We start from the raw sequence: 17,485 nt of genomic DNA on the forward strand, positions 1-17,485 counted from the left end.
ATTGATACCATTCAAGGGGGGTTAGAATCTATGTCAGGTTTTTTTTAGTTGAATATGATAAATCTCCTTGGAGCAGTCCTAATGAAGGCTACTGTAACCTGATATATAGCTTATAAACAGTAGGTTAACATACCGATTCTAATTTATATTTAAAAAAAAAGAAACTTAAATAATTACTAATTTATTTTAAGTATTTAGATAATTGCTACATTTAGCCCTGTTAACAATGTGAGAAAATATTTACTGGAGTATCCAAATGCAAAATAATATAATGCTGTAGCCATAACATTTATTGAATATATTGGAACCTAATTACATTTTTTGGCATTCGTATGCAGCCACTATAAACAACAGTAAGACATGCCCGGTTTACATAGTAAGTTATGTTTTATGCTGATTCAGCTAATCCTAATATGTTTCAAGCTTCCAGTAGTTTTTTTTTTTTAAATACAAAAAATCTTTCGGATGTTTCAAGTGGGCACGGTTCCTTGGCTCAACGTGCAAATGGCTCATTTTGTAAATTACCCAAATGGTTATATAATAAGAGTTTCATTGATTGTACAGACTAAATTTTACTGAAAAAGTTCAGTAAATTTCACACAGAACACTTTACTATTTTTTTTCAGTAAATTGGACAAAAAAGGAAGTAGTTAGTGGCAGAACTCGGACCCTCAAAATGTGCAAGTTGCAATAATTTTATTCTTATTTTGTTTCCATGTCCTGGCCTCCTTTGTACATTCGTGGCTATGCTGCCTCCAATAGCATAATGGCACAAGAACAAGAGGGTGCCATCATTTTGGTGTGCCAAGAGCAACATACTGGGGTTGATTTATTAAAACAATAAAACAATGTATGCTTACTTTGCAGTGTTCACTTAGCTCAGTGAATGAGGTGAAGCAGTGATTGCTTCAATTATCCAGTTTTCTGCAAGCAAAAGTCATGTTTTTTTTCCCCTTAAACATGATTAGTTATTCAACATGAACAAAGTTTCACTTTATTTACTGATCGAAATGAACATACACTTTGCAAAGTGAATAACTTCTACTCCTTTAGTATATAAACCCTTGTGTCTAAATATAGCTCTCGTTGTAAGCCACACATACACTATCAAGGGGATTTACTAAAACTGCATGGTACAAAATCAGGAGCAGCTCTGCATAGAAACCAATCAGCTTCCAGTTTGTTTGTTTTTTTCAAATCTTAATTGAAGAAGCTGAAGTTAGGAGCTGATTGGCTACCATGCACAGCTACCATGCACAGCTTCCTCAGATTTTGAGTGCTCCAGTTTTAGTAAATCTCACCCTATATGACCCGAAGTTTGTGACACCACCTAACAATCAAACCTGTATGAGTTTGTTGGATAACCTATTCCAAAACCATGGGAATAAATATGAACTTGACACCTTTTGCTACTGTACCAGTGACCTCTTTTTCAAATGGTCAGGTATTGATGTTGGTCTATAAGACCTGGCTTGCAACCAGGATTCCAACACATTCATAAAGTGTACATAAGGATTACGGTCAAGACAACTTATGTTGCTGTACACCTCAACAAACAATGTTTTAGTGAATCTGCCTTTGCACACAGAAATAGAGCCATGCTGAAACAAAAAAAATGCATGTCCCATGTTGCCATGGGGTAGAAAGCGCACAATTACACAAATACAAGTTTTTGTATGCTGACAATTAACAATACCGTCCATTGCAAACACCTAAGCTCAATAACTATTAAGTCCACTTTACATTTGGCCATAAATTGTATTTAGTAGGCAGTGACGGCTGCTCCATTAGGGGTGCAGGGGCACCACCCTCCTAATCCATGTGCCATCCCTTAATCTACATGCAGGGTGCCGGAAGCAAGGATTTCAATGTTTTTTACCAAATGTTGTTTTCACTTTCTTTTTATTAATCTTTTTCTCATATATAAAACTTTAATATATATTCAAGAATCATTTACATTATACATTGTTTACATTATTTATACAGATTTCCGAAACTTGATACTTATAAATGACATTATCATTAAAACACATTACCCTTCAATATTCATATCCTTCAACATTCATCTACTCCCATTCCCTTTATTCCCCCCCCCCCAAAAAAAAGCAAATAGTGAATCGACCCTCCCCTCTACCCTCTTATTTCTCCATCATCTTCCAGCCGTAATGCCTCCCCTAGTAGTTTTTCTCTTATTTTTCCCTTTTATATATATTGTTTCATTCCTTCCGAGAGCTGAAATTCATCCCATTTTTGCCATATTACTGGCATTTGACTATTTATATATCCTTCTTCTCTAATTTGTCTTTCCATATATTGTATTTTGTTAATTTCACAAATCCACTCTACTATGTTTAAGTCTTTATCATTTCTCCAGTTACGAGCCATTATGGTTCTTGCTGCTGTTGTCTTATGGTGAAAAATATCTTTCTTAATACATTTCATAGTGTCCGGAATGAAAGATAACAAGGAAATATCTATATTTAGGTTCCTCTCTACTCCGGACACTTTCCAGTATATCTCGTGAACCTTTTCCCAAAAACATCTCACCAGATGACAACTATACCAAATAGTCCCCCTTTCGACCTTACATCTCCAACAGATATCTGGTTGCCCACTATTTATCTTGTTTAACGCCACTGGGCTCTAGTACCATCTCATTACTATTTTATAGTTTCTTTCTTGATATTTAGTCGCTAAAGATGTTTTATGAATTATATTTGTTCCCATTCTGTTTCTGCTATTGTTCTCCCTATTTCCTTTTCCCATTGTTTCATTCCTGCTAATTCTCTAATGGGTACGGAAGGAAGTAGTAGACCATATATGTATTTTTACCAAATTTTGAAGCACTAATTGGCTTCAAAAAAGGGTGGGCTCAGGGCACAGAGCACTGCACCCTGAGCCCACCCACTTGTGTAACATTAGTCAATTAATATTAGCAATGTCTTCCTGCTTCTTCTTCTTCTTCATGATGCGAGTCCTGAGACCCAATTGGCCAGGGAGTCTCAGGACCCACTTCCTGTTCAGTTGGAGGAGAAGCAACAGCCAAGCTCCAGCTCTTCCCTCTGCAAGCTGCAGCAAGTAGAGGGGCGGAGGGGCAGCTTCCAGGAGCCCTACCCCGGATTCAGCACTACCTCTGAAGGTAAGGATATGGATGGTTGCCTTCCCTTCTGACCCATCCGAGCAGGGGGGTGCAAGTGAGAGGGCCAGGGGCAGCTTCTAGGAGCCCACACTACCTCTGATCATGGCCCACCATCCGATCGATGCCTTCCCATCCATCTCCTGCACGCATGGGGGGGTTGGCTATTGTGCAAGTGAGGGAAGCAGGTCTGTTTGCCTCCCCCAAAATATTGAGCACCAGCTGCCACTGGTAGTAGAGGCTAAAATGCAAAAAAAAATTCAATACAACTCCAATTCTTAACTGATACTTTCCACTACCTGGGTAAATCTTGGGGTAGCAATTTGAAAAGCTGAATTGTCTCAAAATTTGTTTGGATACATTGGAAGATATCACTGCTTTCAAAGTTCAAATGACTGGATGAAATCATACAATTTTTTTGGCTGTAGACATGTATACATGAAATAAAAATGTTAATGATTGAAAGGATTGGTACAGGAAAGAAATACAGAGTGTTCTCAGGTCACACTTGACCTGTATTTCTTTTTAGATTACAGAAACAGTTCTAAGACTGCAATAGTTTAAAAGTCCACATGCAGTAGAGAGTTGAGTTCTATAAACATTAACTATGGCTTTTGGCAAATTTTAACATGGAAAGCAGACAGAGCTCAACCATTTATGGCTTAATTGCAAAACCGATTTTAATAAATGCAGTAGAATTCACAAAACATAGATAAATCATTTTTATCAATGACCTTTCCAGATTTCTGTCCATAAAGTCCCATTTTTTACACTGAGTCCCTCTTTCCTACAGCTGCCTCAATTGGATTTAGAAAGAAAAGTTGGCAAAAGAATTATGGAGTTAGCGGAGCCAGACTAAAGAAATGAAAGCACATATTTTAAAACTCAGTATATGAGGGCCATCTAGTCGTATTAGTCAAAGTGATAAATTAGTTTATTATACTGATTTAAATCAGTTTTGTGATCTCAGCCTCCACTTACTGAGAACTGTAATCATTTTAGTCATTGCTTTTTATATACTGCAGAGCTTATTTACAAAAACTGGAGCAAAGGACAGCAGAGATGCCATCCACATCAGTCAGATTCCTGTCTTTTTTTGAAGAATAAAAACGATCTAATACCAATAGACTACTATCACACTTTCGTATCGGTTTCCTAAACCCCAGTGTTTGTAAATGAACCCTTATGTGGCTTGTAAAATAAGGGGCAGTGCTTGATATACTTTATGCCCAACACAGAACACACATCAGTCCCTGCCCTTGAGGAGCTTACCATCTATGGTCCCTATCTTGCATGCGTAGATTAGAAAGGAGACAATATTCCTACCAGCTGTATTTGTAGTGTGGGAGGAAACCCACATAAGTACAAGAAGAACATGCAGATAGTGTTTTGGCTGAGATTCAAACTGAGAACCCCAGTGCTGAAAGACAGATGTGCTAACCTCCAAGCCACTGTGCTGCCACTACACAAATTTATAACAGTAGCCCATGCCTTCCTTAAGGTGGAGCTACACTACTTAGTGCAAATATGTGTTGAAATCCATTTCTGTAAAATCTCAACCCTTTACTTCACTGTATCATGGCAGGTGCAAAAAGCTGTACATCTGTGTCACACATAATGAGAAATTGGAACGTCTCCAAAATTTTTCTTCTTACTCTGCCAAAACAGATTATTGTTAAGGAAATATTTAAAAGAATTGACTCTGTGTTGTCAATGCAACAAGTATCTGATGTTTTATTATTTATATACGGTATGTTTTTCAATGGTATGTTATGTTGTGATTTTTTACAAATATATTTGCATTTACCAGAGGAGGCACCCATCTTTTTTTAAGGAGATTTCAATGAAACATGGAAATCTCCTATTTCTAATTATAAGCAACATTGGGAAACCTATAGCACCATTGTATGCATTTCATGGTGAATGAAAGTCCAAGGATAAAGATAATTTTCCTGATTATGTAATACAGGATACAGGCTTCATTAAGTCATTTTTACTGGGTTATATGCAATTGCTTTCAGGTGAATGGATGTTGGAAAAAGCGGCCGTAGCAACAACCCTCCTATAATCCTCCTTATTTCCAGCTAGCCCCCATTTTTCTAGTGTCCCTAAGGGATGGACCCTTTCTCTTTACTGAGAGAAGCTTACCCTTTATGGAGTTTTTTTCTATCTCTAGATGATATGGGGCCAGTTTAAAATGTTGCTTTACACTTGCTCCTGCTGTGGGTGCTCCCTTTGGCACGTAGTGCCACACATGGAGTTATCCACAGGCTGCTTTACTGGTCCAGAGTCATGGTCTGCCTGGTGCAGAGCTCAGTTTCTAAATGATCCTGTGGGGGTATGCCCATCATGGAGGGTTAAGCGAGAAAGCAGTTGATCACAGATTGTTCATGAGTAGTGAGTACAGGGTGGAAGCCCTTTAAAAATGTCTCCCAGGATGCCCAGTCTACCCTTTGGGGTATGGCGACCTCTATCCATTCTTCCATTAGTGTGGTGATGGCTCCAGGGTTGCTTTGGTATGGTGGCAATGGCACCATCTTAAATTCTGAAGCGCGCCTAGTGTGATACGATTGTACCCCCTCTTCCTGAGATCATATGAGCGGGTGCTACTCACTCCCACGGCAGTTACTGCACATGCACACTTTGCGGCTTCCTCTTTAGAGAAGGGATGCTGGCCAGACAACATCTCCTGTTTTTTTTGCGCTGAAAGCACATTGGCACACTACTGCAAAGATCATGAGTACCCCATCAGAACATTTTGTTCACAGGCATGACAGATCATAATTGTAGAGATAAGGGGTTGGTTGACATCACTAGCTGAGGCTTAGCCTGGGGATTGTAGTACATTAATTAGCCCTCTGATGGTTGCCCCCATTCTGACTTCTCTACTTTTTCTGGCCATTTATCTGGCCACACCAGATTTCCTGTCTAGAGAGGAATTTTCTTTCCCAATGTCAGAGTTTATGGGCCAAATTTATTTGCCTTTTTTAAGGCCATAGACAGCAGGAGTCATAGCCATACATCTTTGATTTCTCTTTCTGAATTAGTCTTTGATTTTGCCCTTGAGCCAGACAATGCAAAAAAAGGGGGTGTCAGCTAAGGAAAACCCATTGTTTTCTGAGGCACTGGATTTGAATGATATCTCTGCTGCAGACGTTTCTCCCAATCTTAAGAAGACTATTGCTATGCTTTTTGAAGCTGTTCATTCTTGTTTGGTGTAGGAGCATCCTGAATATGCAAAGGTATCCAGTATGGGGTCTCTAAAATTCTTTACCCTAACTAAGACCTTTCCGAACTATGTGCTGCTTGAGTATGTCTTGTATAGAGACTGGCTTCAGCTAGAGAAAATATTTACTCTTTATAAATGTTCCACTCAACAATACCCAATTGAGGAAGGTTTCTTTAGGAAATGGGCAATTGTTGTGGTGGTTTCTTACCTTAACAAGTCCCTTGCAGCCCCCGAGAGTCTTGGCAGGCCTTGCCAATAAACCTTTAGTTGTGTTTATGGCAGTCTGTCAGCCAATTGCTGTCTGGACAAAACTTGTGGCCCTTGAATCCAAATTCACCCTTATTGATCCCTCAGTTCATAGTCAGTTAGACCTTTTGCCTATAGCTTTAGGCTACTGTGTGAATGGCTTGGTGAATACACCTCACCAAATTTCCAGGATTATCCTTCTCTCTGTACATGTCCGAGATTAGGAAGGGTTTCTTGTCATCCTTCTCAGTCTTACAATGCTAAGTCTAAGCCAGTAACATAAGAAGACAAGGCCTTCCAAACCAGCAAAGGCCTTCTCACTGCAATAGGGTGCCCCCACTGATCAAATTGAGAATAAGTTAGCCTTCTGGTCCCAGAAAATTTAAGATACCTTGATCCAGAACCTCATTTCCAGGACCCACAAACCCGTCTCTGCTTCATGTTCTTCAGTTTGTCTCTTTCCTCATTACAATAGGCGCATCTGGTTTCTGATGTCCAATGGACGTATCTGCCTGCTGCTTTTTGATTGAGATGTAATTACCCATTTACCAGCAGGTAAACACTTTTCAGGTTTTTACACTAACCTCTTCACGGTTCTAATACTTATCTGAGGTCCATCTATATCAAGCGATGTTGCCCCATTGGCTCCCAATGCTGTAAATTAAAGTTAGTTGGCCATTGAGGAGAGAAAGGGGGGTGCATGGATGGAATCTGAGAGGACACAGGAAGCTGTGGCTCGGCCTGGGTGACCCCATAGCAAGCTGCTTTCTGTGGGGGCACTCAGTAGGAGGGTTGAGGCCAGGAGCACTGAATAGGGACCCAAGAAGAGGAGGATCTGGGCTACTCTGTCCAAAACCACTGCATAGAACAGGTAAGTATATAACATGTTTGTTATTTTTAGTTAAAAATGTTTTACCTTAGTATCAATTTAAAACTAAACTCTCCCTAATGTGGTAGGTTTCTACCTCAGCATTGGACATATCAAAGCCCCTTTCTCCACAATTGGGGTTCTTATGATGGATGCACGATTGTTGGGCTGGAGAGCAGTCCTGAACACCCTGTCAGTGCAGGGAACTTGGTTGTCGGAGGAAGCTCACCTTCTCATCAACATTCTGGAACTCCTGGCAATTTGGTTGCTCTCTCAATGTTGCACTCTTTCATTGCATGGACATTGGATGAGATTTTGGTTGTTCTTTCAGTGCTGGACTCTTTTTATTGCATGGACAACTGATGAGAATTGAGTTGAACAGTGCCACAGCCATGGTCTACATCCACCATCAAGGGGGCACTAGAATTCTTACTGCTGTAAATGAAGCAGACTTGATCCTCTTGTGTGTCCCCATCCGCTATTCACATCCCAGGCATTGACAATTGACAGGTGGACTGTTTAATCCATGAGCAACTGAATCCAGGGGAATGGGCTCTCCACCCAGAGGTATTTCAAGATGTTTGGCACAAGTGAGGACACCATATGTGGACCTACTGGTATCCAAATTCAACAGCAAATGGGAGTTTATTGCCAGGTCCAAGGGCTCTCACGCTTTTACGGTGGACTTTCTGATGGTGGTTCTCTTGATCTATGTCTTCTACGCCTCCAGATTCTCCCTCACCTACAGTGTAGGTTTGAGAAGGAGGATGTTCATTACACCAAATTGGTTAGGAGGACATGGTACTCAGACATACTCAAGCTCTTGGCAGATGCTCCACGGTCCCTTATGTTTCATCTGGACCTTCTGTTTCAGGGGCCAGTGTACTGAAGAACAAGGGCCTTTCTCATACAGTCATACCTACCCTCTTGAAGGTTAGGAAGTCAGCTTCTTTAAAAGTCTACCATTGCACCCGGAAGGCTTATTATGCTTAATGCATCTCAAGGAACTTTCACTTTATACAGTATTTCATAGGATATAGTCTTTCCTCCCTTCCACCTGGTCTGGACCAACATTTGGCCTTGAGTACTATTAAGGGACAAATCTTGGCCTGGCCATTCTGTTTCAGAGGCCTTTGACCTCTCACACTTTGGTTAAGGCCTTTATTCAGGGAGTGGCTCATATCTTTCCACCTGTTTGTTCCCCAATGGTTCCTTGGGAGATCAGTTTGGTTTTCCCAGCATTACAGAAGACAAGTTTTGAACCTATTAGGGATAATACCCTTTCTGACCTTTCTGGGATAGTGGTGTTTTTTTCTCTGCAAGGAGAATCTCAGAGTTAGTGGCCTTATCCTGTAAAGAGCATCTGTTTCTGTTGCAGAAGGACATAATAGTTTAGGGGCCTAAGGCCCCTTTCCTCCCAAATGTGGTTTCTGCCTTCCACTTTAACCAGGATATTGTCCTTTTTTCCATACATTTTGCTTCACAAGGGTTTTCCTGCTTTTCGCACCATCATTGCTGTGTGGATCAGACAAGTTATCATTAGAGCCTATAGTCTCAAGGATTTGGTTTCTTCCTTCCCTGTTAAGAGACACTCTACCAGATGTGTTATTGCTTTATGGGCTTTTCAGTATCAGGCATCTGTTTCTCAAATTTGCAAGTCTTCAACCCGGGCTTCTGTTTACAATAGCCAACAGAAGAGGATTATAATTTATTTCATTTTAGCTTAAATATCATTTTAATGTCACCATATATACACCTGGTTCTGAATTTGGGCATTTTACTTTGAAATACAAAATTCAAACTGAATCTTTAAAAAAAACAAAAAAACAATGTGTTTAAAACATATGTCAGCGTACATAAATTCAAGTTGATTTAACACTTTATATTCTGGTGCGAAGCATTGAATCTGTGAAAGTTTTTGGGTATGTCACAGTCCATGAGTAAGATTTTTTTTTACATTGTTTTTCCAAGTCAGGGCACTAGAGGAAATGTAACCCTTTACACAGTTATAATACTTTTTATTACAAAAAAGGAAAGCTTGTTGAAGTGACTTAAATGATGTACTGCAGGTCAGCATACCCAAAATATAGTATGGAGGACTTCTTTTCCAGTTCATCATTACTCCAATAATTGGTGCAAACAGAGAAAACAATGGATTTTATCATATGCATTTACAGAATACACTGCTACGATTGATGGGAAAAAGTTTTATTTTTTTTTATAAATTTCATATATATTGATATTATTTATTGTAAGCTAATCACATTCCCAAACATGTTAAAATGTAAACAAGATATATTCTCTATAACATGAACTAGTACACTCATGTCAAATACTTTAATAAGTCGTGTTGAAGTTGTTAAAATCTGTCCCACAGGGAGCTGGTGTATGACACATTAAAGCGGAGTACACAGAATGAACATGTCATTGACAAGTACAAATGAAGCACCTGGCCTGATTGCTCATTTAATTAGCTTTTGGGTGCCTGTTTGCAAAAAATGCTTGAATGATTACAAGAGGCCTAATTAGCATATCAACCCTGCTATAAACATTGTCAGAGAATGCATCGATAGCAGTTGTCAAGGCATAATATTCTGCAACCTACTAGTTATGTAATCTAAATTTCATGTTTCAATGTTTACATACAATTAAAGCCACATTCAGTTAAACAATTTAGATCGTAAAAGGCAAAATAGGTTTCATCCTAGTGCTAAACCATTTAAATGTAAGCTCCAGGCAAACAACGATATGCACAGTTGAAGTTCAAATAAATAAACTGTCTTATGTGTCAAAGGATTTTTGGTTTTGTCCAGCCTGTGGGCTGTCACCAATTTGGTGCTAAGAAATCTAGTGGTTTCTAGCGGTTTTACTGCCATGCCCAAAGCCTGCTGATTGGAGAATGAAGGAGCAGCGACATACACTATATTACCAAAAGTTTAAGAACGCCTGCCTTTACACACACATGAACTTTAATGGCATCCCAGTCTTAGTCTGTAGGGTTCAATATTGAGTTGTCCCACACTTTGAAGCCATAACAGCTTTAGCTCTTCTGGGAAGGCTGTCCACAAGGTTTAGGAGTGTCTCTATGGGAATGTTTGACCATTCTTCCAGAGGCACATTTGTGTGGTCAGGCACTGATATTGGACGAGAAGGCCTGGCTCGCAGCCTTCGCTCAAATTCATCCCAAAGGAGTTTAAATCAGAACTCTGTGCAGGCCAGTAACGTTTCTCCACCCCAGACTTGCTCATTCATGTCTTTATGGACCTTGCTTTGTGCACCGGTGCACAGTCATGTTGGAACAGGAAAGAGCCATCCGCAAACTGTTCCCACAAAGTTGGGAACGTGAAATTATCCAAAATGTCTTGGTATGCTGACACCTTAATAGTTCCCTTCATTGGAACTAAGGGGCCAAGCCCAACCCCTGAAAAACAACACCAAACCATAATCCCCGGTCTACCAAATGATCTGTACCAGTGCACAAATCCATAAAGACATGGATGTGTGAGTGGGGGTGGAGGAACTTGACTGGTCCTGACCTCAACCCGATAGAACACCTTTGGGAGGAATTAGAACGGAGACTGCAAGCCAGGCCTTCTCATCCACATCAGTGCCTAACCTCACAAATGCGCTTCTGGAAGAATGGTCAAACATTCCTATAGACACACTCCTAAACCTTGTGGACAGCCTTTCCAGAAGAGTTGAAGCTGTTATAGTTGCAAAGGGTGGGTCAACTCAATATTGAACCCTGCAGACTAAGACTGGGATGTCATTAAAGTTCATATACATTTAAAGGCAGGCATCCCAATACTTTTGGTAATATAGTGTACTTATAAATTATCTGCTCACTTTGCTTTTGCCTTTGATCAGCATGTTCCCTGTCAGTACATTTGACTAGCTCTGTTGGTGCTGTCATTCCTGCACAGCAGAGAGAGGGAGAGGTAGCAGTAGATGCCAATTATGCTCTGCTGCCTCTCCCTCTCTCTATTGTGCAGGAATGACAGCACCAACAGAGCTAGTGGAGGCAACAACTACACAGTAGTTAGGCCCCATTCACACCTGAGCGTATCGTTTTTAGGCAGAAAGTCACGCGATTTTACTGAGTTTTTGCAGTTTTTGCCACGATTTTGTACAGGTGTAAAGGTCACCAATGTAAAAAGTAGAAAAACGCCTGTAATCTGCCTTAAAAAGGTTCCAGAACTTGGTTCACATCTCCACTCCAAAACGCCTGAAGCTCAAATATCTCCATAGAGAATAACTGTTATTTTTCCCCTCCAACGTTTTGTAGTTTCAGGCTTCAAGCAACAAAATGCTCAGGTGTGAATGGGGCCTAAGGCCGGCTGGAGTCTCCCTCCTGGCTGGATGATACACAGCCGAGGCGCCATTGGCGCCCGCTGTTGTCAATCAAAGTCAGTTAGCGAATGAGAAGAGAGAGGGGGGAGGCCGAACTATGACTCTGTGTCTAAACGTATACACGGAGCTGTGGCTCGGCTTGGGTGCGCCCATAGCAAGCTGCTTATCGTGGTGACACTCAACAGGAGGGAGGGGCCGAAGAGGGACCCGAGAAGAGGAGGATATGGGCTGCTCTGTGCAAAACCTCTACACAAAAGGAGGTAGATATAACATATTTGTTATTTTTAAAGAAAAAAAATGTGACTTTACAATCACTTTAACAGTGATCACTTAATTATTGAATGGATTGCATCACAGAAAACATTTTCTGAAGCACTGGACACTTTTTATAAAAGTGAGCCCTAGGCACTGCTGCCTAGGGCTCACTGCTGCCTAGGGTGCCCGGCCACTGGTGTTCCTACTCTCTTCTCTCTGCAGCAAGCAACTAAGTCTCAGCATCAGCAGGCAGCCGCCGTTCCTTTTTGCACATAGTGTAGGAGGCGCAGCGGCGGCGGAGGACTGTGTCTGGGCTCCGACTCCCGAATGAAGGGAAGCAAGTAAACATTCATAGATGGGCACTTGTAGGCTGCATTTGATGGGTGCTGTTGAGGCTGCATTTGATGGGTGCTGGTAGGCTGCATTTGATGGGTGCTGGTAGGCCGCATTTGATGGGTCCTGTTGAGGTTGCATTTGATGGGTACTGGTAGGCTGCATTTGATGGATGCTGGTAGGCTGCATTTGATGGGTGCTGGTAGGCTGCATTTGATGGGTGCTGTTAGCCTGCATTTGATGGATGCTGGTAGGCTGCATTTGATGGGTGCTGGTAGGCTGCATTTGATGGGTGCTGTTGAGGCTGCATTTGATGGGTGCTGGTAGGCTGCATTTGATGCCTGCTGTTGAGGCTGCATTTGATGGGTGCTGTTGAGGCTGCATGTGATGGGTGCTGGTAGGCTGCATTTGATGGGTGCTGTTGAGGCTGCATTTGATGGGTGCTGGTAGGCTGCATTTGATGGGTGCTGGTATTCTGCATTTGATGGATGCTGTTGAGGCTGCATTTGATGGGTGCTGTTGAGGCTGCATTTGATGGGTGCTGGTAGGCTGCATTAATGGACGTTGGTAAGGCTGCATTTTATAGGTGCTTCATTAAAAAGGTGGGGTATACATGGGCAGGGCAATGGGGTGGAGACAGGGTTGGAGCTAAGGGGGGCGGCAAAATTAGATTTTGCCTGGGGTGTCAAAAATCCTTGCACCAGTCCTGTGTGGCAGACAGTAAACTTGTAGTCCATGTGATAATCAACAAACTCCAGCTGAAAACCCATATGGAGCGTAGACTATGCCAGGAGCAGAGAAGGTATCTAGTCCATGTAACTTTGTAGCTCAATATTAGAATTTTCCGTATTATAGAATACTGTTAAAAAAGTACATCAGTTTGAGTGAAGGAATATGTAATGGTTCTCAAAGGACACATAACTGTAGCTTGGCATTTATGACATGTAGCAGCATCCAGTGATATAAAGGGAGACAGAACAATATTTTACTTATATTTTTGCAGGCTGTTTGCATTAACAGGCAATTACATTTTATTGGCTCATACCGGAATGCAAGTGGAATTATAGTTAGAAAAAAATATGAACACAAGTGAAATGGAGATACCAAGCTTTCTGATGTTTCTGCTTTATCATTATGTCATTGTTACATATCGAGCATCTTTAGCGCTCCATTCTATATTGTGGGTAGTAGAACAGATTCTCAAGAGCCTTACAATTAATGTATTTTATTGTAACAAATGCACCATTAAAGGCGTCTGTAGTCTGTTAGGTCTGAAAAGGCAGAAAAACTTTGTTACTTCTTCAATCCTTTCAATATTAAGACTGAATAGGACTAAAGCGTATTACATGTTCCAAAGCTATACTGGTGAATCCCATTTACACTTAAATTTGTAGAGCAGAAAGTCTAGACTGCTTGTTAGAAAGACCGAAGGTCTAAAACAGTCTTTTCTCAAAGCTAATTAATATAATTGAACAGAATTACCTTAAAACGTAGTCTTTATTGTTTTTACACAGACAGATATACACTATTATTATTACTGACGTCCATACATCGTCATAATTATTTAACCTTTACATCTAACTGTCCCTACCTCTCAGGAATTAGCAACTACATTTTTGGCCCACCAATCATACTGCCTTTCTTTCTTTTCTTTATTGTTTGTCAGTACAATCCTGTCCAGTTTCTTCTTCTGTGTAACAAAATGTTTCTTTTGACCCCTGCTTTCTTCTGTGCGCTGAATTATGTGATCAAGTCCACAACTTCCACCAGCAGTGCCAATGATGTTTTTTCCTTTTGTTTTTTTATCACAACAGTTTTCTATCCCATATCAGGAATCAATATTTGGTGTGATCACCCTTTGCCTTCAAAACAGTATAAATTCTTATAATATTTTTGTGGTCTGGCTATGGGTAGACACCTAATATAAAGCACCTCATCCCAAATTATTATAAAAAACAAGGGAAAAAGAAACGGGACTATGACGGTGCTAATAGATTGGTATAAAACACAATAGAAGACTCAGTTACCACTTGGTAAAAAATATACAATACATTTTATTAACAGTTTATACAGAATTGATAAAAATATGAGCAGTGTCACTGAATAAATTCACAAAAGTGTCACAATTAGAGTTGAGCGGACACCTGGATGTTCGGGTTCGGACCCGAACCCGGACTTTGAAAAAAAAGTTCGAGTTCGGGACCGAACCGGAACCCGGACTTTGACCCGAACCCGAACCCCATTGAAGTCAATGGGGACCCGGACTTTTGACTACAAAAATGTCTCTAAAAAACTAAGGGAAAGGGCTGGAGGGCTGCAAATGGCAGCAAAATGTCGGGAAGAGCATGGCAAGTACTCTGGAAATAAATGTGGATAGGGAAATAACTTAAAATAACTTAACTTAATTAAAATAAAAAATATAATGATTTTTGACCTTTGAGGACGAGGTCCATACAGTTTTGTTCAAAATTATTGAACCCCCCAATGCTGTGCACACAGTATATCACAGGTGCACAGGTGGTGGCAGGTGCAGTGCTGTTGAAAAATTCAGAGTCACCTATAGAACCTGTCACTGAACTATGTACTTTATAGAAAAACACAGTATATCACAGGTGCACAGGTGGTGGCAGGTGCAGTGCTGTTGAAATATTCAGAGTCACCTATAGAACCTGTCACTGAACTATGTACTTTATAGAAAAACACACTATATCACAGGTGCACAGGTGGTGGCAGGTGCAGTGCTGTTGAAATATTCAGAGTCACCTATAGAACCTGTCACTGAACTATGTACTTTATAGAAAAACACAGTATATCACAGGTGCAGTGCTGTTGAAATATTTCCCTATCGTAAGTGAAGCACAGTCAATGACAGGGAGCCAGATAGCATTAGATGATGCAGATATCAAAAAAAATAAAGTGTGTTTCTTGAGATTTCTGGAGCCAGCAGAGTACACCTAAAACTGTCCCTGGACGCCAAATGCAGTCTTTCCCTATCGTAAGTGAAGCACAGTGACAGCGAGTCAGAAAGCATTAGATGATGTAGATATCAAAAAAATAAAGTTTGTTTCTAGAGATTTCTGGAGCACAGAACACCTAACACTGTCCCTGAACGCCGAATGCAGCAGCCTTTCCCTATCTAGAGTGAAGCAGAGTGACGATCTGTGCTGTGTGCCTCTATCTAATATAGAGGCACATCACATGATAGGTCACATGCTACACTGGCCAATCACAGCCATGCCATAAGCAGGCATGGCTGTGATCAGTTCCCAGTCACAGTTGTAAAACGAATGGCGATTGGCTGCCGTGCAGCGCGCCAAAACATACCCGAACTCCGAACCCAAAATCAGACGTTTTCCAATTATTCGGGATCAGGTCCGGGTTCGGGAAAAACCCAAAGTTCGTACCGAACCCGAACTTTACAGTTTGGGTTCGCTCAACCCTAGTCACAATAAATTCACAAAAGTGGTAGTTGCATCAGTATTCAGTTGAGAAGATCATACGTGGTCCCAACATGTTTCGCCCATTAGAGCTTCATCAGGGGAAGTATGTCTCATGCCGCATACACACGATAATTTTTCGGCATGTAAAAAACAACGTTTTTAAAAAATGTAATTTAAAATGATCGTGTTTGGGCTTCACATCATTTTTCGGGGGTTCTGAAAAACAACCAAAAAAAAATTCGAACATGCTGCATTTTTAACAATGTCATTTTTTTGGGTTGTAAAAAATTATTGTGTGTGGGCTAAAACGACGTTAAAAACCCGCGCATGCTCAGAAGCAAGTTATGAGACAGGAACGCTCATTCTGGTAAAACTACCATTCGTAATGGAGTAAGCACATTCATCACGCTGTAACAGACAGAAAAGCGCAAATCGTCTTTTACTAACACAAAATCAGCTAAAGCAGCAGAAAAGGGTGGCGTCATCCGAATGGAACCTCCCCTTTATAGTGTCGTTGTACGTGTTGTACGTCACCGCGCTTTGCTAGAGAATTTTTTTTAACGATCGTGTGTGGGCAATGTCGTTTTAATGATGAAGTTGGAAAAAACTTTGTTTTTTCTAGAGGCTGAAAAACATAGTTTTTTACAAGCCGAAAAATGATCGTGTGTACGCGGCATCAGACGTCTATACGGATAACAGCTAGTAAGTGTAAAGAGGCAAAAAAATAGAAAATTATCATTGAGGCCTCGTACACATGATAGGTTAAGCAGAGGACAACGGTCTGATGGACGGTTTTCATCGGCCAAAACTGATCGTGTGTGGGCCCCATAGGTTATTTAACCATCGGTTAAAAAAAGCCAACTTGCTTTAAATTTAACCGATGGATTCCTAAACGATAGGTCAAAACCTATCGTTAGTAGGTACAACCATCGGTTAAAAATCCATGCATGCTCAGAATCAAGTCGACGCATGCTTGGAAGCATTGAACTTTTTTTTCAGTACGTCGTCGTGTTTTACGTCACTGAGTTCTGACACAATCGTTTTTTTAACCGATGGTGTGCAGGCGCGACGGACCATCAGTCAGCTTCATCGGTTAACCGATGACAGTGGTCCATCAGACCGTTCTCATTGGATGGACTGACCGTGTGTACGTGGCTTTACAGAATAATAAACAATTAAGGGCGTTAATTTTAAAGTTAGAGATCCACCTGTAGACAGGTCCACAAGTGATATGAAACGGGCAAACTTACCACCAGGGGCGCTAGATGTAAAGAAAAGAGAGAGGAGACCCCACAAAAGCAAGGGCCGAATTCACCACCCCCACGGCAGTAGGCGGAACAACTCTGAGCAACCAAACCCCCACAGTGACCACTCATAAGACCTAGCCAAAAAAGAAGAAAGGAATACCAAGATTTCAATCAAAGTGAATTAAATATATGAAATGGAACACCTGTATAAATACATATATATATATATATATATATATATATATATATATATATATAGATACAGTATATCCGGGATTATAACATCAAAACGCAGCCAGGTACACTTGCTCACAGTTTTAGAAGGAACTCTGCAGGTGAACCCAGTCTCAAGTCTTTTGCAGGCAGATTTTCTTCTAATGC

The 17,485-nt window shown here is 40.8% G+C and overlaps 1 protein-coding gene across 5 annotated transcripts in view; it reads left to right on the top strand.

Annotated features, from left to right (window-relative positions):
- Window positions 1-17,485, top strand: part of COL25A1 (collagen type XXV alpha 1 chain) — a 588,595-nt gene that overhangs the window by 339,928 nt on the left and 231,182 nt on the right. The window lies entirely within an intron of this gene.

Source organism: Rana temporaria, chromosome 1, assembly GCF_905171775.1.
Source record: "Rana temporaria chromosome 1, aRanTem1.1, whole genome shotgun sequence".
Taxonomy (NCBI): Eukaryota; Metazoa; Chordata; class Amphibia; order Anura; family Ranidae; genus Rana; species Rana temporaria.